At 44.6% G+C, this 26,137-nt stretch overlaps 1 protein-coding gene across 5 annotated transcripts in view; it reads right to left on the bottom strand.

The window, feature by feature from the left end:
- Positions 1-26,137, bottom strand: part of myo3a (myosin IIIA) — a 312,459-nt gene that overhangs the window by 31,020 nt on the left and 255,302 nt on the right. The window lies entirely within an intron of this gene.

Here is a 26,137-nt window from a genome sequence, read left to right as displayed (position 1 = left end):
GCCGAACACTTATTTTCGCCTAGTCCCATCTACCTGCACTCAGACCATAACCCTCCATTCTTTTCCCGTCCATATGCCTATCCAATTTATTTTTAAATGATAAAATCGAACCTGCCTCCACCACTTCCACTGGAAGCTCATTCCACACAGCTACCACTCTCTGAGTAAAGAAGTTCCCCCTCATGTTACCCCTAAACTTCTGTCCCTTAATTCTCAAATCATGTCCTCTTGTTTGAATCTTCCCTACTCTCAATGGGAAAAGCATATCCACGTCAACTCTGTCTATCCCTCTCATCATTTTAAAGACCTCTATCAAGTCCCCCCTTAACCTTCTGTGCTCCAAAGAATAAAGACCTAACTTGTTCAACCTTTCTCTGTAACTTAGTTGCTGAAACCCAGGAATCTCATACTTCTCACTGCTCTTCTCCCTGTTAGAAGCTGTACTAATTTCTGACCTCGCTGGCCCAGTTCTCCTTTGTATCCCATCCTGCACCTTGTCCACTCAGCCAGAGTTCTCAGTGTGAATCTCAGCTGAGATGAGTGCTCCATTATTGACTGAATCCGGTATAATATCATTGCTACCAAAAGTGGAAAGGAAACCGTTTTGTGGAATGATCTTAATATACCTAACCAGGTTGTAAACACATCATTCATTTAAGAAGGGTTCCGACCCAAAATGTCACCTATCCATTTTCTCCAGGGATGCTGCATGACCCGCTGAATTACTCCAGCATTTTATGGTTTTGTTTGAATAAGAACAAAGCTGGTTGATATACAACAAAAAAGTGATTAAAGTTGACAGATATATAGTAATGTATCGTACCTCACAACATTGGTTTTATGATGTATTATCAATAAATAAAGTAATTAATTATAAATGATTCACCTACTGTCCAGGCGTTTGCCAATGCTACCCTGTGTCCATGTGCCAAGGGATATGCCCATGGCTGACCCTGCAGTATCTGGCTGTTGCCAAGGCTGTTCTCTGTTGCACATTTCACAATGTTATGAAATATTACATACAGAAAATCAGAAGAATTAATCTTCTTTCTGGCTTTCTTCCATGATGGGATGTGAACTGTGTCTTCAACACAATATAAAAATATCAGGACAGAAGTAGGACATTTATCCCCTTGAGCTGGCTTCAATATTGAACATTGAAATTCTTGCTGATCTATGACCTAACTGTAACTTCTAACTAGCACTGCATTGACGTAGTATTGTACTGTCATAGTCAGTTTATTTTTCCCTTCCTCTCGCTACTATTTTTTACAGAGAAAGGAGTTGTGGATATCACTGTTTATGATATATATATATATATAATATATAGAAATAATATACACACACATATAAATGACTTGAATGTAAACATAGATGGGTTAATTTGTACGTCTGCAGTTGACATTGAGATTGCTGGGTTGTGGAATTTGAGGACAGCTGTCAAGGTATGTGGCGGGATATAGATCAGCTACTGAAATGGGCAGAGAAATGTCAGATGGTGCTTAATCCTAGCAAGCGTGAGGTTTTGCACTTCGTGAGGTCAAGTATAAGGGGAAAATATACAATTAATTGCATGACCCTTAACAGCACTGATGTACGGAGGGATCTTGGGGTCCAAGTCCATAACCCTGAAGATGTCAACGCAAGTTGAGAGAATGTAAAGAAGGCGTATGGTATGCTTGTTTTTCTAGGTCAGGGGATCGATTATAAGAGTCATGAAGTCATGATGCAGCTTTATAGGACTTTGGTTGGGCCACATTTGGAGTATTTTATGCAGTTCTGGGTACCTCATTACAGGAATAATGTGGAGGCTTTGGAAAGGATATAGAATAGTTATACCAGAATGATACTGGATTAGGGGATATTAGTTACAGGGAGAGGTTTTCTCTGGAAAGTCAGAGTTGCGGGGAGACCTGATAGAAGCATGTAAAATTATGAGAGACATAGATTGGGTAAACAGTCAGAACCTTTTTCTTAAAATAGCAAAATCAAATACATACGGTGACAGTGGAAAGATTGAATATGAACGGGAGGGAAACATTTTGATAGAGAGTGGAGGGTATGTGGACTGAGTTGCCATGGGAAGTGGTTGAGGGAGGTACAATAACAACATTGAAAAGACAGATACACGAATAGGAAAGGTTTGGATGGATATGAGTCAACTGCGGCCAAAAGGGTCGAGCCTAAATGGGGTATGTTTGTTAGCATGGCTCAAAGGCCTGTTCTGTGCTGTTTATTCTTCAAATGTGTAGCATTTTAAAACTTTTTGTATATAGAGTTTTTTTAGCTGTTGCTTTTGCCAATTACGAATTTTACCCACATGTGTGTCCTACTAAAATTACCCACTCCCCTCCCTCCCTTGTCCTGTATTCATTATCTGCACAAAAGTTATTAGTTGTATTCAAATTTCATTGCTTCCTTGAATAATTGGAATTATAACAGATACAATGATGAGTTGACGGATGATGGTAATTTAAAATTACATTGGTGATAAATTATTACATTTCTTCATCAAGTTCTTTGTCAGCAACATCAGCTTTTCAGAGGGGCTGCGGGAGAATGCAATAATCCACAAATCCAATTACACATATATTTCCTGTTGAGAAAAAACATTGCTTTTCTACATTGTTACTAATTGAGTGGAACAGTCAGAATATATTTACAATGAATAAAAAGATTTAATATTAATGTATTATTTGGAGATGAGAAACTTTACAGGATTTTAATATATTTATCAGGCCATTTATTTGCCATAAAAATTGAAACTTCCAATGATTTCCTCAGTTGATATCTAGTGTGTGAAAGGATAAAAATTGCTGAAGGTTTGGAAAAAGGAAAATTCTCTTTTCAGTTTATTTTTTCCACATACTACAAAGAAACGGTGGCAGTAAGGGAAAATCCATCATATGAGGAGCCAAAGACAAATTGTTAAGGCTCAGGAAATTAGGGAGTAGGTGCCTGCAGAAAGCAACACCTGAACAACTTTCAGCAATGGACTGAGTTGGCAAGAGCCATTAGTACAAAGCAAGTCTGGAGCCCGAATGGCTCCAGCATCAAGTGCCTAACTGTAGTAAGTAAAGTAAAGTAAATTGATTTATATAACACGTTTAAATCAACTCGCGTTGAGACCAAAGTGCTTTACATAGAAAAAAATAATTAAGCTTCCGTACATCCATAGAAAAATTAAAATTAAGAAAAATGACACAACATATTGTATAATTCAACACAAACGTCCCCCCACAACAGAATAAAAAATTTCCACTGTGGGGAAAGGCATCAGAAAGTTCAGTCCTCTCCCTCTGTGATCACCCGAGGTCGGGGCCTATTTGTGGCCTCCGCAGCCAGCCAATGCTAACTGCTTCGGCTTAGCATTCGCTGTGATACACAATACACAATACAATTTATTTGTCGCTTGAACCTCATAGAGGCTCAAATGAAATGTTGTTTCTACAGTCATACACACAAGAAAAAAAGACCCAAGACACAACACAATTTACACAGACATCCATCACAGCATCTCCTCCTTGCTGTGATGGAAGGCAAAAAAACGTATCACTCCCCTGCACTCCCCATTCCCCTCCCGATGTCAGAGTCAAAGCCCCCGGCGGGCGATGGCAATTGTCCCGCGGCCATTAACGCCGTGCCGGGTGATGCAAGGCCACGCTCCGGGTCTTGTTGTTGGAACGCCCGGCGGGCTCTAGCAAAGTCCCGCAGCCGTTGAAGCCGCGCCGGGCGGTGATGTAAGGCCCCGCTCCAGGTACTCCTTGACCCCACGACTCAGGCAGGAGAAGTCGCCGTTGCGGAAGCCCCGAAAAGCGGTCTCCCAGCAGGGACCCGCGGGCTCCCAGTATTACTGTCTGCCAGACCGGGGGTCGGGTCACAGCAGCGCGCCACCACCGCTCCTCCTGCTCCGAACTCGGCCAGTTCCGCGATGGTGAGTAGCTCCGCAGCTCCGCGACTGGAGCCCCAGGACGTTCCTGCTGGAGGCCGCTCCACGGTGCAGCCCCAACAACAACGGAGACCCGACAGGGAAAAGGTCGGGTTCTCCATGCAGTGGATAGATTTTAAAAGTTTCCCCCCCCACCCCCCCCCCCACACACACACACACACACACACACACACACACACACACACACACACACACACATACCCCATCAAAAAAAAAAAAAGACTACATTAAAACGGGACAAAAAATAACAAAAAGACAGACGGACTGCAGAGGCCGCTGCGACGTGAGTCGCGCCGCCCACCGGATAACAGTCACCGCCATCTATGTTCTCAGTCCTTAATTACCATGACTAGAAGTGAGGGCTGAGAAGTCAAGGTGAGGCCATTGGTTGAGATAAATTCAAATTCAAATTCGCATTTATTGTCACACGCACCAATAAGAATGATAGAACTTAACATAAACATCCACCACGGTGTTCACTGCGATGGAAGGCAATAAAGTTCAGTCAATCTTCCTCCTTTTGTTCACCCGTGTTTGGGGTCTTGACCCTCCACATTTGCCACGACGGACAGCCCGATGTATCCTCTCGCCGGGAAGATCGAAACTCCGGCGTCGGGACGGATGGAACACACTGCCCGAATCGGCCACTTTCTTACCGTAGACCGCGGTTTCTCGATGTTATAGGCCGCAGGCAGGCCGGTGGTCGGAGCTCTTCTATGGTGATGCCCGGCAAGGGATCCCGAGCTCCGGGATGGTAAGTCCACGCCACACCCGTGGCTAGAAGCTCCCCAGACCGAGGCTTCACGACGTTAAAGTCAGCAGGCTGGCGGTCGGAACCTTTCTTTTGGCTTCGCGATGGAAGTCCGTGCCGCGCCCGCTGCTGAAGCTCTGGGCCGTCTCTGGGAAAGGCCACACCAATCCAAGTTATTAGGCCGCGGGGGAGGCGAAAATGCCACTAGGAGAAAGTCGCATCACCGCTGAGATAAGTGACTGGAAACCGTTTCCCCCTATTCCCCCTCCACCACCCCCCACATAAAAACACACCGAGAAACATTAACACTTACATTTAGATATACTGAAAAAACAAAAAAAGTGAAAATGACTGACACACTGCTGGCGAGGCTGTTGCTCGCGGTGCCGCCCGATGACGATATGCCGATGAAGCTACTACCCAATGAAGATACAACAGCACTAGGAGGAAAGACAGGAAAGAGTCTGGAAGAGTGTATACTCCCAGCTCCCAGTTAAAGGTAGGCGTTAAATTGCACTTGATTCACCATCCGGAATATTTATTGCTTGTGTCACTGTAACACCATGGCCGTACAGTGTGTAGAATATACATTGATGCAACCTGGCACAATAGATCATTTTAAATTAATATAGGGAACCGATTATATCAGTACAGTCTCGATCGTCATCCCTTTCTGCAAACATCAACAATTTCGATTACATTGCACTGAAATGTGGCAATGAAATATTAGAATAGATGACCATAAGCTTGATCAAAGTAAAAGGGACTTTTTAGAGAGGATGACAGTTCAGAAGGTGCAGTGGTTTGTGTGTAGAAAGGTGTGTGGGGAGAGGGTGGTAGTGCAAAGTCAAGGGCAAGATAAAGTGATTCACACAAATATTACAAATGGCCTCCATTCCCTGAGCAAAACATTACTGTAAATCAAATGTTCCATTCATCCTTTCTCTAATGTGTGGTGACCTACACCAGTGCCCAGTGCAGTTAAACTGTGATTTCAAATTAACCTCCTCCCCTTTCCCTGCTGCTGCTCCGCTTCCTCAGTCCATCAAAATCTCTGTTTCTCCAGCTTTTGTCCTTTTTGCATCCACCAATGTGGAGAGTAGGAATTGGGGCCATTATTGATTAATGATTGAATGCCAAGGGGATGGGTCAAGGCCTTTCCTGTTGGACCTCACCATTTTTCACACTTATGTTGCTCAAATATTACTTGAATAACTGAGTCTGAATCCAGAAGGGTCCCAGCCCCAAAACATCAACTATCCTTGTTCACCATGACCTGCTGAGTTATTCCAGCATTTATTTGTCCTTTAGTGTAAACCAGTATTTGCAGTTCATTACTTCTACAAGCCTGAATACTATTCTGGTTTTGTTTTTTGTGGCCACACACTCTCTCATTGTCTGAGTCTGTGTCCTAAACTTTGAAATTATTTCCTAAAAAAAAATGCTAAATCCAATACCTCCCCAAAATCTATCTAATTGCAGTCATGGTGGCACAGCGGTAGAGTTGCTGCCTTACGGCAAAATGCTGCTCCAGAGACCCGGGTTCGATCCCGACTACGGGTGCTGTCTGTATGGAGTTTGCATGTTCTCCCCGTGATCTGTGTGGGTTTTCTCCGAGAACTTCGGTTTCCTCCCACACTCCAAAGACAATTCCTCCCACAAGCCAATTAATTAACCTACAAACCTGTATGTCTTTGGCGTGTGGGAGGAACCGAAGTTCTCGGAGAAAACCCACGCATATCAAATTGTCCAAGTTGGCGATATGCAGAGAACTGCCCTGCTGACTACAAAACATTCAGAAGGTTCAGAAGGTGTTTGGTGAAGCTTTGTGACACCTATTTACCCCTTTTAAAATAACAAGATTTTTGTTAATACTGTGAAGCACTGACCATTTGACTTAGTTAAAGCACTATATTATCACATTATTGTTGTTCTGCAAACTAAACTTGTCTCCTCTGCACCTCAGGGAGAAACATATTTTAAGCTTCTATCTCATTGAACCTTTGGTGTTAGTATCATGTTTTGTAAGCTTTTAATATTGGTGCTAGTCTGGATTAATACTTAAAATGGTCTCTTCCACGGGTTTGATTTTTACCAACAGTGTCAGGACATTTAATTTTTAAAACATCTGTATTAGGTATTCCTTTTCATTAACACGGATAGTTTTTGATTGACTGAAATATACAGCATAGAAACAGGCCGTTTGGCCCATCATATCCATGCCAACCATACAGAGCCACTGTTCCTCTGCAGCCCAAGTACTTTGATAGTTGAAAGATGCCGCTGAGAAACAGGCCCTTCGGTCCATTGAATCAATGCGAACCATTGATCACCCATTCACACTAGTTCTATGTTATCCCTCATTAGCATGCACTCCCTACGCATGAGGGACAATTTAACAGAGACCAATTAACATAAATCTGCATCTCTTTGCAGGAGGAGCATCCCATCCATGCAGTCACAGGGAGAACGTGCAAACTGGTGCTGTGAGGCAGCAGCTCTACTAGCTGTAACAGTGACGTGCGGTGAGGTCAATGGCTAGGGAGGCACTGGCCAGTATCAGTGGCCCGGCCCTCACTCTATTGATCACCGCGTCTCCCCGAGGAGAGAGAGGGGTGGAGCCGTGGCTGGGAGGGAGGGAGAGAGAAGAGAAGGGAGGGAGAGAGGGAGAACGGAGAGAGAGAGAAGGGAGAGGGAGAGAGAAGGGAGAGAGGGAGAGAAGGGGAGAGAGTGAGAAGGGGAGAGAGGGAGAAGGGAGAAAGAGAGGAGAGAGAGAGAGAGAGAAGGGAGAGAGGAACGATGGCACGTTATAACCCGCAGCCATCCCATTATGACCGCCGCCGAACCCCCCACCACAACATTGCATCCTTCTTCACGGCGGCCCAGTGATGTCTCAGCTCTGACAATTCAAGGGATCTAACCGGTAACAACACTAAGAGCAGCCCCGGGCCCCCGCGCTCCCCTACTCGAATCTGAGCTTGAATAATCTTGTGATGGGCTGATGTGTCTCATGGGCCATATTTTGGAGACTCCTGCCTTACAAGAACAAAAACAAAAATGTACAGAAGTACAAAAATTGTACAAAAATTGTACCAAAATTGACGCTCGCTCTTGCTCCACTGGGCTCAAGACACGCCCCCTTGTGAGGCAGATGTGATCGCTGCCTCCCCTGGTGCTTTTTCATTGCAGTTTTATGATCAGCGAGCACAAATTTAATATCTTTATATGTGAAATACCTTACCTTCCAGGTAAGGACATGTAATGAAGGGGTTTACATACATTACATTGGTGACATACATAGAGATAGTAACAGGCACATGCTTATTGCCCGCGCTCCATGCAGTTTCTGAGGGGTTGCGCAATCAGAGGGGAGGCTCAGCTCATCGCCGCCTCACCTCTCATCTCTCCCTATATTTGCAGCGGTGCTAGGCAAATTTGGCGATTTTGACTATAAGAAATGATTAGATTCATATAGAAATGACATTTATAACACAGATCAGTGGAAAATCTTCATATTTATTTTATTTTATTATTATTTTTCTTTTACTTTTCTTAACAGCTATTTTCATTGGAAGTATGACAGGTGAGGCTCTGCCGCCCCTGGCCGCACGTCCCTGAGCTGCACCACTTTGCTTCCTGAAATTAGTTCATGAGTTCCACTCCCTCATGAATAGATCTCAGCCACTGGAAATATTTCCATCAATTTACCCTCTAAACACAAGGTATTCCATGAGATTTCTGAACTAGTGTTGACTGAAGGATGAGAATCGCTGTGAATATTTTTAATTATCTGGAACAGCACTAAACCTGTTGTAAATAGTTTCACTTCCCAATAATGAATGCAGACTTATTCTGTGACTTAGTTGGTATGAATCAATGCTCTGCTGAGCACTGAAGAACATTTAACCAGTACATCTGAAAACGTTGCTGGAAAAGCCACAGAAGCACTAGGGAAATTATAATTGTTAATTTATGTAAACAGCTAGCATAAATCACTCGGCAGTCATGAAAGTCAAACTAATCTAAATTTAATGCAGCAAAATCTAGTCAAAAACATTGTGACAGTGAATTCATAAACATAACTGTTTCGGGAGAACAGCAAAAGGGCAGTGCCTTATTTGTTTTTCAAATCAGCATCCTCTGGTGCAATTTCTGCCAATAATGAAAAAATTATTCACCAAGCAGTATCGATTTGAACGCTTTAACAACCTAAACTTTAATAAATGTCAGCTGTCCATTCACTCTGCAGATGCTACCTGACCTGCTGAGTTCCTCCAGCACTTTGTGTTTTGCTCAAGATTCCAGCATCTGCAGTTCCAAATTTCCTCACAAGGAACTCCGGGTGCTGGAATCTTGAGCAAAACACAGAACGTGCTGGAGGAACACAGCGGGTCAGGCAGCAACTGTGGAGAGAATGGACTGCCGTTGTTTCGGGTTGGGATCCTTTTTCAAATTTTAAATGTCAAAAGGGATCAATATGACAGGTTGAGGAGACTTTACCGTGGAACAGACCCTCATTCTGAATAAAGTTGTTTCAGTTCATTGCTTTGCAAACCTGATTGTAATGCATATTGAAAAATGATTTTCACTCTATTTAAAACAACTAATGATAGATATTTATGTTCTGTTTCTATTTTGTCTGTATCACATCAGCAGATAAATGTTAGCTCTGTGCCCTAAAATAGTACATGCTTTCTGTATTAGCATTAATGGGGTACAAATTGACAAGATTTCCTATGCTCAAATATCAATGAGTAGATCTATGCTAACCATGTCTTTGTTAAGCAGTGAAAGGTGAGTGTGCAAACTTTCTCATCTTTAGTCTTTGGCCATAATGTGCAATAGATGAATTTCTCCACGGTGAACACATTCTTAGATCCTTATTCTTTCATAAGGTCTTGATTTATAAAATTGCTCACATTTCCTACGTTTTATTTAAGTTTCCATACAGATAACGCTTTGTCGTAACATCTCCCACTGTGCACTAACTGTACTTGTTAACGAGCTGATTTACTCAGTGAAAACAGAAACATAGAAAGTAGGTGCAGGAGTAGGCCATTTGGCCCTTCGAGCCATTCAATTTGATCATGGCTGATCATCCAAAATCCGTACCCCATTCCTGCTTTCTCCCCATATCCATGGATTCTGTTAGCCCTAAGAGCTATATCTAATGCCCCTGTCCCACTTAGGAAACCTGAACGGAAACCTCTGGAGACTTTGTGCCCCACCCAAGGTTTCTGTGCAGTTCCCGGAGGTTCCCGGAGGTTTTTGTCAGTCTCCCTACCTGCTTCCACTACCTGCAACCTTTGGCAACCACCTGCAACCTCCGGGAACCGCACGGAAACCTTGGGTGGGGCGCAAAGTCTCCAGAGGTTTCCTTTCAGGTTTCCTAAGTGGGACAGGGGCATAACTCTCTCTTGAATATATCCAGTGAATTGGCCTCCACTGCCTTCTGTGGCAGAGAATTCCACAGATTCACAACTCTGGGCGAAAAGGTTTTTCCTCATCTCAGTCCTAAATGGGCAACCCTTTATTCTTGAACTGTGACCCCTGGATCTGGACTCCTCCAACATGGGGAACATTTTTCCTGCATCGAGCCAGTCGAATCCCTTAAGAATGTTATATGTTTCTATAAGATCGGGTGGCAACGTGTGTGGCCGCCTCGCCAGCAGCTGTCTGTCCTTTCACCCTTTGTGTTATTTTTAGTCTGTCTAAAAGTATGTTTCTGAAGGTCTTTTAGTCTTTTTTATGTGGGAGGGGGGGGGGAGAGAAGGGGGAAACCGTTTTCTCAGTGACTTCCAGGTCGAGAATGCATCTATTCGAGCCATATCTTCGCCCCCCCCCCGCCCCCCACCCCCCCCATGGTCTATCATCTGGATTAACCATATAACCATATAACAATTACAGCACGGAAACAGGCCATCTCAACCCTTCTAGTCCGTGCCGAACACTTATTCTCCCCTAGTCCCATATAACTGCGCTCAGACCATAACCCTCCATTCCTTTCCCGTCCATATAACTATCCAATTTATTTTTAAATGATAAAAACGAACCTGCCTCCACCACCTTCACTGGAAGCTCATTCCACACAGCCACCACTCTCTGAGTAAAGAAGTTCCCCCTCATGTTACCCCTAAACTTCTGTCCCTTAATTCTCAAGTCATGTCCTCTTGTTTGAATCTTCCCTACTCTCAGTGGGAAAAGCTTATCCAAGTCAACTCTGTCTATCCCACTCATCATTTTAAAGACCTCTATCAAGTCCCCCCTTAACCTTCTGCGCTCCAAAGAATAAAGCCCTAACTTGTTCAACCTTTCTCTGTAACTTAGTTGCTGAAACCCAGGCAACATTCTAGTAAATCTCCTCTGTACTCTCTCTATTTTGTTGACATCCTTCCTATAATTAGGCGACCAAAATTGTACACCATACAAAATTGTACACCGTATGCGCGGCGTTTCCTGCCGGAGACTGGCCAGAGCTTCAGCAGCGGCGCAGCACTGGATTCCATTGCGGAGCAGGACGATGCCTTACTGGGGATCACCGTGTGGAGCGTTGGGACCATGGAGCTGTGGTTGGCGGAGCTTCCCGCCATCGGGCGGCGCTGACTTTAACGTCGCGGATTTCTGGGGGCAACTTTCCGGGGTCGCCAGCGTTAAATCTCCGCCCAGCTCAGCCAGTGGACTTCGGGAGCCGCGGTCTCCGGTAGGAAGTGACCGATTTGGACACTCCAAGCCACTGAGAGTGTTCTCCGTTCCGACGCCGGAGCTCCGATCACCCCGGCAAGAGGGCCTGAAACATCGGGCCGCCCGTATCCGAGGGCTCAAAGGCCCTGACCACGGGTGAACAATGAGGAAGAGGACTGAACTTCATTGCTTAGGAAGGAACTGCAGATGCTGGAAAATCGAAGGTAGACAAAAGCGCTGGAGAAACTCAGCTGGTGCAGCAGCACCTATGGAGCAAAGGAAATAGGCAACGTTTCGGCCCGAAACATTGCCTATTTCCTTTGCTCCATAGGTGCTGCTGCACCCGCTGAGTTTCTCCAGCACTTTTGTCCACCTGAACTTTATTGCCTTCCCTCACAGTGGGAAATGTTGATTCTGCTGTGTGGGGATGTTTACGTTTAATTCTATCGTGTACCGTATTCTTTTTATTCGTATGGCTGCATGGTAAATCTCACTGCACCAATTGGTGCATGTGCTAATAAATATCTCTCTTCTCTTTCTTGAACTCTTGACATCCAGTCTCATCCTTCTAAATTCCAGTGAATACAAGCCCAGTTGATTCATTCTTTCATCACATGTCCCACCATCCTGGGAATTAACCTGGTGAACCTACGCTGCACTCCCTTAATAGCAAAAATGTCCATCCTCTAATTAGGAGACCAAAACTGCACACAATACTCCAGGTGCAGTCTCACTAGGGCCCTGTATAACTGCAGTAGGACCTCCTTGCTCCTATACTCAAATCCTCTCGCTTTGAAGGACAACATGCCATTAGATTTCTTCTCTGCCTGCCGTATCTGCATGCTTACTTGCGGTGACTGATGTACAAGGACACCTAGGTCTCGTTGCACCACCCCTTTTCCTAATCTGACCATTCAGATAATAATCTGCCTTCTTGTTCTTGCCACGAAAGTGGATAACCTCACATTTATCCACATTATGCTGCATCTGCCATGCATCTGCTCACACACCCAACTTATCTGTCACCCTGCAGCCTCATAGCATCCTCCTCGCAGCTCACACTGCCACCCAGCTTTGTGTCATCCGCAAACTTGTTACTTTTAATTCCTTCATCTGCAGCCCTGCTACAGCACTTTCATTTACCAGGTAGATATATACTTTGGTGCATTTGTTCCAAAAATACAGAATAAACTATTTCCTGTGATTACTTGTGCTAAAGAACCGGGAACTCAGCATTAACATACTACTTGTGTAGTTCAGAGGCATCTCATTCTCTCGGCTGTTATTTTGTAATGTCCCTTCAAACTGTCGCAGTTTAAAATAAATGGCTTGTGTCATGTCATTGAGAGCACAAATTGGAAAAGAAAACAGATGGCTCTGAAGGAATTTAATTTTTGATTCCCTCCCTGCAGCCTCGGGGAGCTGTGATATTTTGGATTTAACTGAGGCCGAGAGGCTTTCTACAGGCAGGAACTTGTTGATGGATTTCTCTATATGATGCATTTGCACTGAAATCCTTTCCAACAACAATTACTTGGATTTATTGTGGCACCTTTAGCACAGTGACGTAGATGAGATCGTATTAAAGGGCTTTCTCACGGTGCGACCTGAAGCAAGACTTAACAAGATTTAACATAGTGGGAACCTTCTGCGATAGCAGTACGGCATTCGTGGACCACCGAGGACCTCCGTGGCGCTAACGGCAGGTAGTCGTGTGACTTGGTAAGGTCGGGAGAAAATTCAAACATTTTTGAATTTCTCCAAGAGTGCCTAGAGCACTTTTTGGTGAGCGTTGCAACATTGTATGAACGCAGTGGCCCGAGCGATATCCGTAATAACTCTTGCGGGTACCGTGGGAACTCCTGCGAACGGTGAGTAACTGAGCAGTTTGATTGTCAGTGCTTGTTTTACCTAATTGTTAAATAAATATATTTTTTACTATCAGATTGATGTCTGCAATTCTTCATTAACACATCACTACAAGATGAATGTCTCTAATGTTATAATCCCTCTCATGCTGAAACACAAAATAGTTGAAGGGAGGTGATATAATCACATTTTCATTCTTTTTCACTTTTGAGTGTTCAGGCACCTCACTTGCTGAGCTATTTTACTCCAGCAGTTTGTGTCTCTTTTTGTCTAAAGCAGTTTCTAAGACTGGAGGAACTCCGCGGGCCAGGCAGCATCTACGGAGGGAAATGGACATGCGACCCTTTCTTCAGGCTGCCTTATCTCTCTCCCCACCCCCCCCCCCCCTCCCCCCAACTCCCACCCACACACACGAATGCTGGAGAAACTCAGCGGGTGCAGCAGCATCTATGGAACGAAGGAAATAGGCAACGTTTCGGCCCGAAACGTTGCCTATTTCCTTCGTTCCATAGATGCTGCTGCACCCGCTGAGTTTCTCCAGCATTATTGTGTACCTTCGATTTTCCAGCATCTGCAGTTCCTTCTTAAACACAAATAACCATATAACCATATAACAATTACAGCACGGAAACAGGCCATCTCGACCCTTCTAGTCTGTGCCGAACACGTAATCTCCCCTAGTCCCATATACCTGCGCTCAGACCATAACCCTCCATTCCTTTCCCATCCATATAACTATCCAATTTATTTTTAAATGATAAAAACGAACCTGCCTCCACCACCTTCACTGGAAGCTCATTCCACACAGCTACCACTCTCTGAGTAAAGAAGTTCCCCCTCATGTTACCCCTAAACTTCAGTCCCTTAATTCTCAAGTCATGTCCCCTTGTTTGAATCTTCTCTACTCTCAGTGGGAAAAGCTTTTCCACGTCAACTCTGTCTATCCCTCTCATCATTTTAAAAACCTCTATCAAGTCCCCCCTTAACCTTCTGCGCTCCAAAGAATAAAGCCCTAACTTGTTCAACCTTTCTCTGTAGATGCACCGAGTTCCTCCAGCACTTCGTATTTTGCTCAGTATTCCAGCATCCGCTGTCTCCCGCGTCTCCAATAAAACAAAACTACTGTCAAAAGGCTGAAGAATAGGGGCAGAGATAGATACATTCCGATTAGTGCGGCTGTCAGGAGGTTATGGGGAGAAGGCAAGAGAATGTGGTTGAGAGGGAGTGCCCATCTGTTACTATTAATTGGACAGTTCGGTCTGTGAAACGCAACACGCCAGCCCCGACATCCAGCCCGGTGGTCAGTCCTTTGAAGATAGACACCAGTTGCTTGGAGCAACTCAGCGGGACAGGCAACATCTCTGGAGAGGGAACGGGTGGCGTTTCGGGTCGAGAGCCTTCTTCAGACTGAAAGTTTCACCTCTCAGTAGATAATAAAATAAGACAATCATCACGGTCAATGTGAGACACAGTCTTTATTCCTATTTGACAACATAAAAAGACGACTTCTTGCACATATTGAGAGAAGGTGCATCACACCAAACAACATTTGTCTAAAAAAAACCAGATTATTCTTCAGCTCATTAAAGAGCTCGGGTGAAAAAAACCAATATAGTGTGTGAAAAAAAGTAACATAATTTGTGCCACGTGATTAACAACACTACAGTCCACGATGTTCATTCAAGATTAACGGGAAAGATCGGGAGACGGACAAGTCACTCGCACAAATAACAGAAATGCCGAGTACCGTGGGAACTCTTTATCTACCCCCCGTTATATCGTGCGGAACTCGTGCTGGACCACGACCACTTCACTCGGGTGACATCTTGCTTCAGGTCGCACCGTGAGAACTGGCCATTAGGTGGGCCAAAACTTGATAGAGTACTACGTTTAAGAGTTCCTTAGGTAAGGAACAAAGTGAAGGGATGGATACATTTCTGGAAGAAATTCCAGATCCTGGGATTTAAATGCCAACGATGAAAATCAGGTTTCCCAAAAAGTGTAAATCGGTGTTAGACCAAGACCACAAGAAATTGCAGACTGTTGTGGATGTAGCCCAGTCCATCACACAGACCAGGCTCCCCACTCTTGATGGTCTACACTTCACTCTGCCTCGGAAAAGCAGCCCAACATTTGTGCCATTCCTTCTTCGACCCACTCCAGTCAAGCAGAAAAAACAGAGGTTTGAATGCGTGCACAACCAGACTTAGGAAGTGTTTCTCCCCCTCAGTTATCATGCTTTTGAATGTTTCTTCCATAAACTACGGTGATCTTTGCACCACTACACCATTGCGGACATTGGACTTTGTCTCTGGAATTGTTGTGCTACAATGCTGAGAACTATATTCTGCACTCTGTATCTACCTCTTTGTATTGGAGTTTCACTTGTTTTATAAGTATTGTATTATCTAATCTGTTTGGATAGCGTGAAAATCAAAGCATTTCACTGTAGCTCGACACATATGACAGTAATAAACCAACACCTAAACCTGTCTGGTGTTTTCAAAGGCAAGGATGTAAACTCATTTACAAAAATGAAAAAGCTGTAACTTCACTTCACACAACTCTTCCAAAGATATAAATTGGTAGGTTCATTTTTTTGAGTGGAAGTTCCTGAGAAGTTTTTCAGGCCAGTGTTAAAATCACTGATCTATGCTCAATTATAAGATCTGAAATGGTCCAGCAGTGAACCACTCTTTCAGTTTGACATACTACCCTTAAGGTACATACAGGATAAGAAAGCAGCCAGTGCTTTATATGCCATTCACCTTCCAGTCACCATAGCAACCAATGCAAGTACATTGTTAGTGGGAACTCAGCAAAGGAGTTAGCTATGACATTTCTGACAGTTAAATTGGGCTCCAAAATATAAAGCTCCAACATTTCCTGAAAAGAAAGCAGTCACTTCTGGGTGAAACTGTCGGCATTTATCCTAACTCTCAGGAGGCATGAGATTCCCACACGAGTATACATAACTGCAGAAGTGTCAAGCTTCCACACGGCTGATTGGCTTTGTCACTTAGTCTTCATTATAACATGGGACACATCAGAGAATCTATTGATAGCAACATCCTGCAATAACACAGCAGTTCCACAGGCACACCTACCGACTAAATCTATGGCTGTTTAGACCAAGGGGGAAGGGGGGGGGGGAGAGAGAGAGATAGGGAGAGGGAGGGAAGGAGAGAGGGACAGAGAGAGAGAGAGAGGGAGAGGGAGAGAGGGAGAGAGGGAGGGGGGGAGGGGAGGGGAGAGGGAGAGAGGGAGAGAGAGAGGGGGAGAGGGAGAGAGGGAGAGAGAGAGAGGTAGAGGGAGAGATATAGAGGGAGAGAGAGAGGGGGGAGAGAGGGAGAGAGGGAGAGAGAGAATAGTTTACCTAATTCTTATATTTGTCCAGAAATATTTTCAAGTTTTTTTAGTACTTAGTTTTTTTGTTTATGTGTTTTAAATTTTAGAACATAGATCATAGAATATAGAACAGAGAACATAGAACCACAGAAGAGTATAGTACAGGAATGGACTCTATACCTCACAATGTATGTGCCAAACATGGTGGCAAGTTAAACTAATCCCCTCTGCTTACACATGATCCATATCCCTCCATTCCCTGCATCCATTTGCTTATGTTAAAGCCTCTTAAATACCACTGTCGTATTTGCCTCCGCCACCATTCCAGGCACCCACCGCCGTTTGTTTAAAAAACATGCCTCACCCATCCCCTTTACACTTTGCTCCTCTCACCTTAAAACTATGCCGCCTGGTTTTTGACATTTCCACCTTGGGGGAAAAGGGGTGACTGTCTGTAGGGTTGCCAACTTTCTCACTCCCAAATAAGGGACAAAAGGTTGAAATAAGGAACAAATTCCCAACAGCATAAAGTGCGGAAGACCTTTGTCGAGTCACCGCTTACCCCACTTCTTTTTTGTTTCCCATTGCTTGTTTCACTGCACAGTCTTTTCGTTTTTGCAGGTTTATCCATATTTCCACGCCAAACCGACTGAACAATAGACAATAGACAATAGGTGCAGGAGTAGGCCATTCGGCCCTTCGATCCAGCACCGCCATTCAATGTGATCATGGCTGATCATCCTCAATCAGTACCCTGTTCCTGCCTTCTCCCCATTTCCTCTCATTCCGCTATTTTTAAGAGCCCTTACAACTGCAGAAGGACATCTTTGCTCCTATATTAAATTCCTCTTGTTATACCAAACGTTACTGAAACTTTTTGTTTCGGCAGGAATTGGCAAAATATAGCGTACAACTGATGCGCAAAAGGGGGCTTGTGGTTGGATGACCGGTGAATCACTTGTGCATGGCATCAACAGTACATGCAACACACACGCACGCTATTGTATCAGATCTAGGATCTGTCTGTAAGCGTGGCCCTCTGGTGTTTACAGAGTACTGATGCTCCTCGACTTACGATGCTTCGACTAACGATATTTCAACCAAGAAATCTCTGGAATTCTCTGCCACGGAAGGTAGTTGAGGCCAGTTCATTGGCTATATTTAAGAGGGAGTTAGATGTGGCCCTTGTGGCTAAAGGGATAAGGGGGTATGGAGAGAAGGCAGGTACAGGATACTGAGTTGGATGATCAGCCATGATCATATTGAATGGCCCTGCATCTAGCCTGTCCAATACCTTAAGAATTGTATATGTTTCTATAAGGTGTCCTCTCATCCTTCTAAATACCAGTGAATTCTCAGCAAAGCTCTCAACAGACTTTGTTCTGGGAGACAAAATCTTCCGTGTGATCATCTGGTGCTGATGGTATGCAGCTGGTCAGTGTATTGCTATACGGGGTTAAGACATCTCGAGCAGTTAAATTAATAGAATGGGCAGATCTCAATATTAACATTACAGAGAAAGCAATCAAGAAACAAACTCAGAACTCACTGATGGATTTACTTTATAGAAGAACCAGAATAACCAGAGATGATATCAACCTCTGGCTATCGTACTCGGGACATATAAGTTTATAAAAGTTTTTACCTTCTATTTAAGATTGTTTTCCTTAAGGACACCACATACTAATTCTATCTTAATTAGATCTAAAATGAAAGGCAAAGCACAAAAGTATTGCAGTTTTTAAAATGAGATGGGATGTGACACAGACACTTGAAACAATTTCGCAGGGAAAAAGCAGGAACGGGGCACTGATTTTAGATGATCAGCCATGGTCAGATTAAATGGGCGTGCTTGCTCGAAGGGCTGAATAGCCTAATCCTGCACCTATTTTTCTATGTTTCTATCCAGGACGCAGGCAGCATTGTAGTAAACCTGCTCTGCACCCTCTCCAAAGCCTCCAAATCCTACATATCTTTCATCGCTCAGTCACGTCAGAGCTAACGTCAGCGTACTGAGTCTGGGTGATCAGTTACAATCATAATAAATGACGACTCTTAGAGTGATACAGCACAGAAACAAGCCCTCTGGATGCCAACCAAGTTATAGAAACATAGAAACATAGAAACATAGAAATTAGGTGCAGGAGTAGGCCATTCGGCCCTTCGAGCCTGCACCGCCATTCAATATGATCATGGCTGATCATCCAACTCAGTATCCCGTACCTGCCTTCTCTCCATACCCTCTGATCCCCTTAGCCACAAGGGCCACATCTAACTCCCTCTTAAATATAGCCAATGAACTGGCCTCGACTACCCTCTGTGGCAGGGAGTTCCAGAGATTCACCACTCTCTGTGTGAAAAAAGTTCTTCTCATCTCGGTTTTAAAGGTTTTCCCCCTTATCCTTAAGCTGTGACCCCTTGTCCTGGACTTCCCCAACATCGGGAGCAATCTTCCTGCATCTAGCCTGTCCAACCTCTTAAGAATTTTATAAGTTTCTATAAGTATCCCCTCTCAATCTCCTAAATTCTAGAGAGTATAAACCAAGTCTATCCAGTCTTTCTTCATAAGACAGTCCTGACATCCCAGGAATCAGTCTGGTGAACCTTCTCTGCACTCCCTCTATGGCAATAATGTCCTTCCTCAGATTTGGAGACCAAAACTGTACGCAATACTCCAGGTGTGGTCTCACCAAGACCCTGTACAACTGCAGTAGAACGTCCCTGCTCCTATACTCAAATCCTTTTGCTATGAAAGCTAACATACCATTCGCTTTCTTCACTGCCTGCTGCACCTGCATGCCTACTTTCAATGACTGGTGTACCATGACACCCAGGTCTCGCTGCATCTCCCCTTTTCCTAGTCGGCCACCATTTAGATAATAGTCTGCTTTCCTGTTTTTGCCACCAAAATGGATAACCTCACATTTATCCACATTATACTGCATCTGCCAAACATTTGCCCACTCACCCAGCCTATCCAAGTCACCTTGCAGTCTCCTAGCATCCTCCTCACAGCTAACACTGCCCCCCAGCTTAGTGTCATCCGCAAACTTGGAGATATTGCCTTCAATTCCCTCATCCAGATCATTAATATATATTGTAAATAGCTGGGGTCCCAGCACTGAGCCTTGCGGTACCCCACTAGTCACTGCCTGCCATTGTGAAAAGGACCCGTTTACTCCTACTCTTTGCTTCCTGTTTGCCAGCCAGTTCTCTATCCACATCAATAGTGAACCCCCAATGCCGTGTGCTTTAAGTTTGTATACTAATCTCTTATGTGGGACCTTGTCGAAAGCCTTCTGGAAGTCCAGATACACCACATCCACTGGTTCTCCCCTATCCACGCTACTAGTTACATCCTCGAAAAATTCTATAAGATTCGTCAGACATGATTTACCTTTTGTAAATCCATGCTGACTTTGTCCAATGATTTCACCACTTTCCAAATGTGCTGCTATCCCATCTTTAATAACTGACTCTAGCAGTTTCCCCACTACCGATGTTAGACTAACTGGTCTGTAATTCCCCGTTTTCTCTCTCCCTCCCTTCTTAAAAAGTGGGGTTACGTTTGACCAAGCTTGTCCAATCTGCTCGCACTTAGTCCATATCCCCTAAACCTTTCCTATCCATGTACCCGACGCCGTGTCTTTCAAATGTTATTGCACTTGCCTCAACTACTTCCTCTGGTAGCTCATCCCATATACCCACCACCTTGAGTAAAAACATTTCCCCTCAGGTTCCTCATTAATCTTACCCCGCTCTCCTTAAACCTATGTACTCTAGTTCTTGGATCCCATACCCTGGGTAAAAGATTCTGTGCATTTACCCCAATTCCCCTCATGATTTTATATTAATCTACAAGATCACCCTATAGCCTCCTGCACTCCAAGGAATACAGCCACAGCCCCAGCTTGCCCAATCTCTGCCAGTAGCTCAGACACTCAAGTCCTGGCAATACCCTCGTAAACTTTCTCTGCACTCTTTCTAGCTTTCTAAACTTCTTTCTAGACTCTTTCTATACTTCCTTCCGATACAAGGGTGACCAAAACGGAACAGAATACTCCAAATGTGGCCTCACAAACTTCTTGTACAACTGTACCAGAATGTCCCAACTTCTATACTCCATACCCTGACTGATAAAGACCAATGTACCACAAGCTGTCTTACCACCTTATCTACTTGCAATGCTACTTTCAGGGAACTATTCGCGTGTACTCCTAGTGCTAGCTGCTCTACAATACTCCTCAGGACCCAACCATTCCCTGTGAAGATCCTTCCCAAATTGTATCGTCTCACACTTAGCTGCATTGAATTCCATTCACCATTCTTCAGCCCCTTGCCCAGCTGATCCAGGTGCTGCTGTGATTTTTGATAATCCTCTTCACTCTCAATGATACCACCTACTTTAGTATCATCTGCAAACGTACTAATCGTGCCTTGCGTATTCATATCTATATCATTAATATAAACCACAAACAGTAATGGCCCCAGCAATGATCCCTGAGGCACACCACTAGTCATAGGCCTCCTGTCCGATAGACAACCTTTCACCACCACTCTCTGCTTCCTTCCGTGAAACCAATTCTGTATCAAGTTGGGGTAGCTCTCCCTGGATGCCATGCGATCTAACCTTCCAGAACAGCCTACCATGCGGAACATTATCAAAGGCCTTACTGACTCCTGCTCGTATTTTAAGAGTCACATCAGGGAACTGGTCACATGGAGAGCACAGAAATCTGTGCAGTAATGAGACAACAATCTGCATGCAGTGAATAAAGAACAGAGGGGAGTTAGGCATGTTTTGACAAATGTTATTCACTATGATATGGTAAATATAAACATGAGGATGTCTTCTATATTGTTAGTGGGAGATTGATTTAGTTCCATCATCTATTGATTAATACCTTGGTTGTAAAGAGGAACCTTTGCAAACAGGAAGCCCAGTTGACATCCCAATGGACAATCTTATAGAACTTCCTGGTTGCTTTTGATTTGACATTTATCCCATTGCTCATATTACTCACTTAAAAATGCAATTAGTTTATGAATAGGCTCTAGTACCATTGACATAATCTCTTGCTAAAGATCAACATGGCCATCTGCAATGAGATCCTCAACTTCCTTGATTCTTAGATTCTTGATTAGAACGGGTGTCAGGGGTTATGCAGAGAAGGCAGGAGAATGGGTTTGAGAGGGATCAATAAGCCATGATTCATTGGTGTAGTAGACTTAAAGGGCTGAATGGCCTAAATCAGCTCCTATTACTTATGAACATGAACTTCCTGACCCTTAGGCAATAATAATTGAAGATAGATGACAAAACATCCTCTACAACAATTCTCAACACTGGTACCTCACAAGACTGCATTCTCAGCCCATTAGTATGTTTCCTATAGAGTCATATGACAGTGGAGACAAAGTCTGCTTGAGCTCTGTTCAGCACTGCAGTGGGCTGGATCACAAACAATGATGATACTGAGTACAGGAAGGAGATCGAGAGCTTAATAACATGGTGTCACACCAACAACCGCTCCCTCAATGTCAGCAAGACAAAAGAGCTGGTCATCAATTTTAGGAAACAGGGCACAGGCCCAGTCAGTATGCATAATGTTGAAGTGAGATAGTGGAAAGCTGATAGTTCTGGGGCATAAATATCACCGACAACTTGTCGGAGTCCAACCACATTGACGCCACTGTCAAGAAAAAACACCATTGCCTCAGCTTCCTCAGAAGAGTAAGGGCATTCAGCATGTCCCCAATGACTCTTACCAATTTCTACGGATGTACCATAGAAAGCTTCCAATTTGCATATATTGCAACTTGGTTTGTCAACTGCTCTGCTCAAGAGCATGAGAAACTACAGAGGGTTGTGAATACACTCCAATCCATCATGTGAAACAGACTCTTCAGATTGCCAACATAATCATGGACCACTCACACCCTGGCCATTCCCTCTTCTCCCTCTCCTGTCAGGCAGAAGATACAAACGTCTGAAAGCATGTACCAACAGATTCAGGAACAGTTTCTTCCAAGTTATTAACAGACTACTGAACAGGTCTCTCATAAACTAAAGGTGTAGTCCCAATCTCCCAAATGCATTGTTGTCCTTGTATTTTATTTGATCTGCACTATGGGTATAACACTACTTTGCATTGTATTGATTTTTCTGTGTTGCATTACCTGTTATAAAGTCACAGAGTCCTAGACTCATAGAGTCATAAAGCCATTGAGTTAAACAGCAGGGAAACAGACTCTTTGGTCCGGTTTGCCTATGCCGACTACGCTAATCTGACCTGCCCGTGTTTGGACCACATCTCTCTAAACCTTTCCTACTCATGCACCTGTACAAATGTCGATAATGTTGTTATAGTTTCTGCTTCAACTACCTCTTCCAGCTCTCATTCCATATACCCACCACCCTCTGTGTGAAAAAGTTGTCCCTCAGATTCCTATTAAATCTTTCCCCTCTCACTTAAAACCTTATGTTTTTGATCCCCTACTTTGGGTAAAAGACTCAGTCATTTACCTCAATTCCCCTCATGATTTTACACTCATCTATAAGATCACCCTATAGCCTCCTGTGCTCCATGGAATAAACCCCTAGCTCGCCAATGTCTCACTATAGCGCTAACCCTTATGTTCTGGCAACATCCTCGTGGGCAATGGTAAATCTATGAAAGCCAGATAACATCTCATGTCACACACAATAGAGGTTTGGCTCTCTCATCAAACCTGCACTGATTGCTGTTATAATTCACTTCTTGTCATGAAAGCATACCTCAGCCATTATATCATCACTTTGTAAACATACAATAAGAAATTATTACAGCTGATGGGACTGGGCTGCCCAAACATCTGTCTGAATTTACACACACTCTCTACATGTTGCTTTTCAATTTTACTGTTCCTTGCCACTTAGGCTTGCAAGTCTAAAACTGTCTGTTGCAGGATGTCTTAGTGCTTGCAAATCATGCAGGTTCCACCAGAATTGCTTGATTTATCAGATTGTTGGCGTGTTGTTTAATTGCAGTCAGCATCTACTTTTTGCTGTCTTTCTCTCCTCGTTATGAACACCAAACATGCCTAAGGGTTTAAAATGACATGACTTGCCTCGATATTGGAATATAAATATATGGGCCTTTCTCTTTATGGGTGTAGCATGACTGGGGAAGGCATCTCTCACATGCAATTCAATTGATTCTCCCAGTACGCATTTACACCAGGATTAATACAAGCAGCCAAGAAGCAGTACATCTATGGGATGTGGGAAGATGCTGGAGCATCTCTCTGGAGCATTTCTCCAGGGGCTGACGGGAGAGCTGATAGAAGTATATAAAGTTATGAGAGACATAGAAGAGTGGTAAATCAGAATTTTTCCCAGGGTGGAAATGATGATGATGTCACTTTATTGTCACATGTACCTAGGTACAGTGGAATTCTTTGTTTTTGCATACAATGTACACAAAATAATCGCCACAAAGGCACCAACAAAGTTACAATAAGTACTCTTTTGGTAATGTTGGTCCTTTCTTGAAGGTCATGTGTAGAGTAAGTCTTTATTTTACATATAGAATGATAGGTGCCTGGAACACGCTGCTATGGGTGATGGTGGAGGCAGATGCAATAGTGGCATTTAACAGGTTTTTAGATAGGCATATGGATCTGCAGGGAAATGGGCCCTGGGCTGGGCCCGCACCTGTCCTCCACCATCACCCTGAGCACCAGCACACCACAGGGTTGTGTACTAAGCCCCGTGCTCTACTCCCCCTTCACTCATGACTGTGTCCCTGCATTTGACACCAACACCATCGTGAAGTTTGCAGACGACACAACAGTGATTGGGCTGATCACCAACAGTGAGGAAACAAACTACAGAGCGGAGGTGCAGAACCTGGCGGACTGGTGCGCCAATAACAACTTGGCACTAAACACCTCCAAGGAGCTGATTATTGACTTCAGGAGGTCCCATTCTGGAGAATACGCCCCAATCTCCATTTACGGGCAAAGTGTGGAGAGAGTGTCCAGCTTTAAGTTTCTGGGCACTCACTTTTCAGAAGACCTCACATGGTCCACAAACACCGCCGCGCTGGTCAAGAAGGCACAGCAACGACTGTTCTTCCTGAGGACATTAAAAAAGGCTGGTCTGCCCCAACAGGTGCTGACAACATTCTACCGCTGCACCACAGAGAGCATACTAACGTATGGCATCTCTGTGTGGTATCTCAGCTGCACGGAGGCGGAGAGGAGAGCTCTTCAGCGCGTCGTCAACAGAGCGCAGCGGATCATCGGGACAGAGCTACCAGCCTTGGAGGGCATCTACCACACGCGGTGCCTCAGGAAGGCCCTCAGCATCCATAAGGACTCATCACACCCCTGCCACGGTCTGTTTCAACTACTTCCCTCCGGCAGACGTTACAAGGCCTTCTACGCCCGAACCTCCAGACTCAGGAACAGTTTTATTCCAAGAGCTATAGCGGCTCTGAACCGGCCCTAATGAGTGCCCCCCCACCCACTCCCTTTGGACAGTCTCCCTCAGATGGTCACGTCAATCAATTCAGCTTGTTTATTTATGTATTGTATTTATTTACCTTTCTTGTACATCAGTGGAGCTGCATACTAAATCTCGTTGCACTGACGTGCAATGACAATAAAAGATATTATTATTATTATTATTATATGGATCATGTGTAGCCAGATGAGTTTTGTTTATCTTGGCACCATGTTTGGCAAGGAGATTGTGGGCCACAGGGCCTCTTCCTGTGCTGCACTGCTACACGTTCTACCCCAGGGAAACCCATATGGTCATCAGAAAACACTTGCAAATTCCCCATAGACAGTAATGGCAGTTGGGATCAAACCGGGATTGCAGGAGCTGTGATACCACAGCACTACCCACTGCACCACGGAACGCCGCCCTGGAATTTCCATGCCAGGCATTTGCATTTTACTGAAGGGCCTGTCCCACGAGCATGCGACTCCATGCGGCAAGCGCGACCTAACGTGGTCGCTTGAGCCGTACAGCCTCGCGGGACCGGTCCCACTTCGATCGCTGGAGTCGTATGGAGTTGTGTGGAGCTGGTCCTGACATCGCACGAGGCTCCGAAAAACTGACGGTGGGGCAACGACCTTCTGTGGGGCAACGATCTGCCAGCCCGCAGCTGTCTTGACGCCATACGCACTGCCTTGACGGGTGTGCGCAGCGTCTCGACGCCGTACGCAGCGTCTCGATGCCTTGCGTCACGCGCGAACTTCCCGCGGACTTCGCTCGAACTTCACGTCACTCACTCGACCTCCGTGCGGCCCCCACTTCTGGTTTGGTCGCGCTCGCCGCATGCAGGCGCATGCTGGTGGGACCGGCCCTGTACGGGGATCACTCGACCTTCGCTCGCCCCCCGCTTCCGGTTTGGTCGCGCTTGCCGCATGCAGGTCGCATGCTAGTGGGACAGGCCTCACCAGCTTTGAAAGCTTTTCGAAAGCCATTATTTTAATTTGCTCTGCTCCCCAGCATCTTCCCATCACTCCAGGCAGTTTGTTGCAGT

Source organism: Amblyraja radiata, chromosome 2 (genome assembly GCF_010909765.2).
Source record: "Amblyraja radiata isolate CabotCenter1 chromosome 2, sAmbRad1.1.pri, whole genome shotgun sequence".
NCBI classification, from domain to species: domain Eukaryota; kingdom Metazoa; phylum Chordata; class Chondrichthyes; order Rajiformes; family Rajidae; genus Amblyraja; species Amblyraja radiata.
The sequence above is the reverse complement of the archived record's forward strand: the minus strand, read 5'-3'. Positions and strand labels throughout refer to the sequence as shown.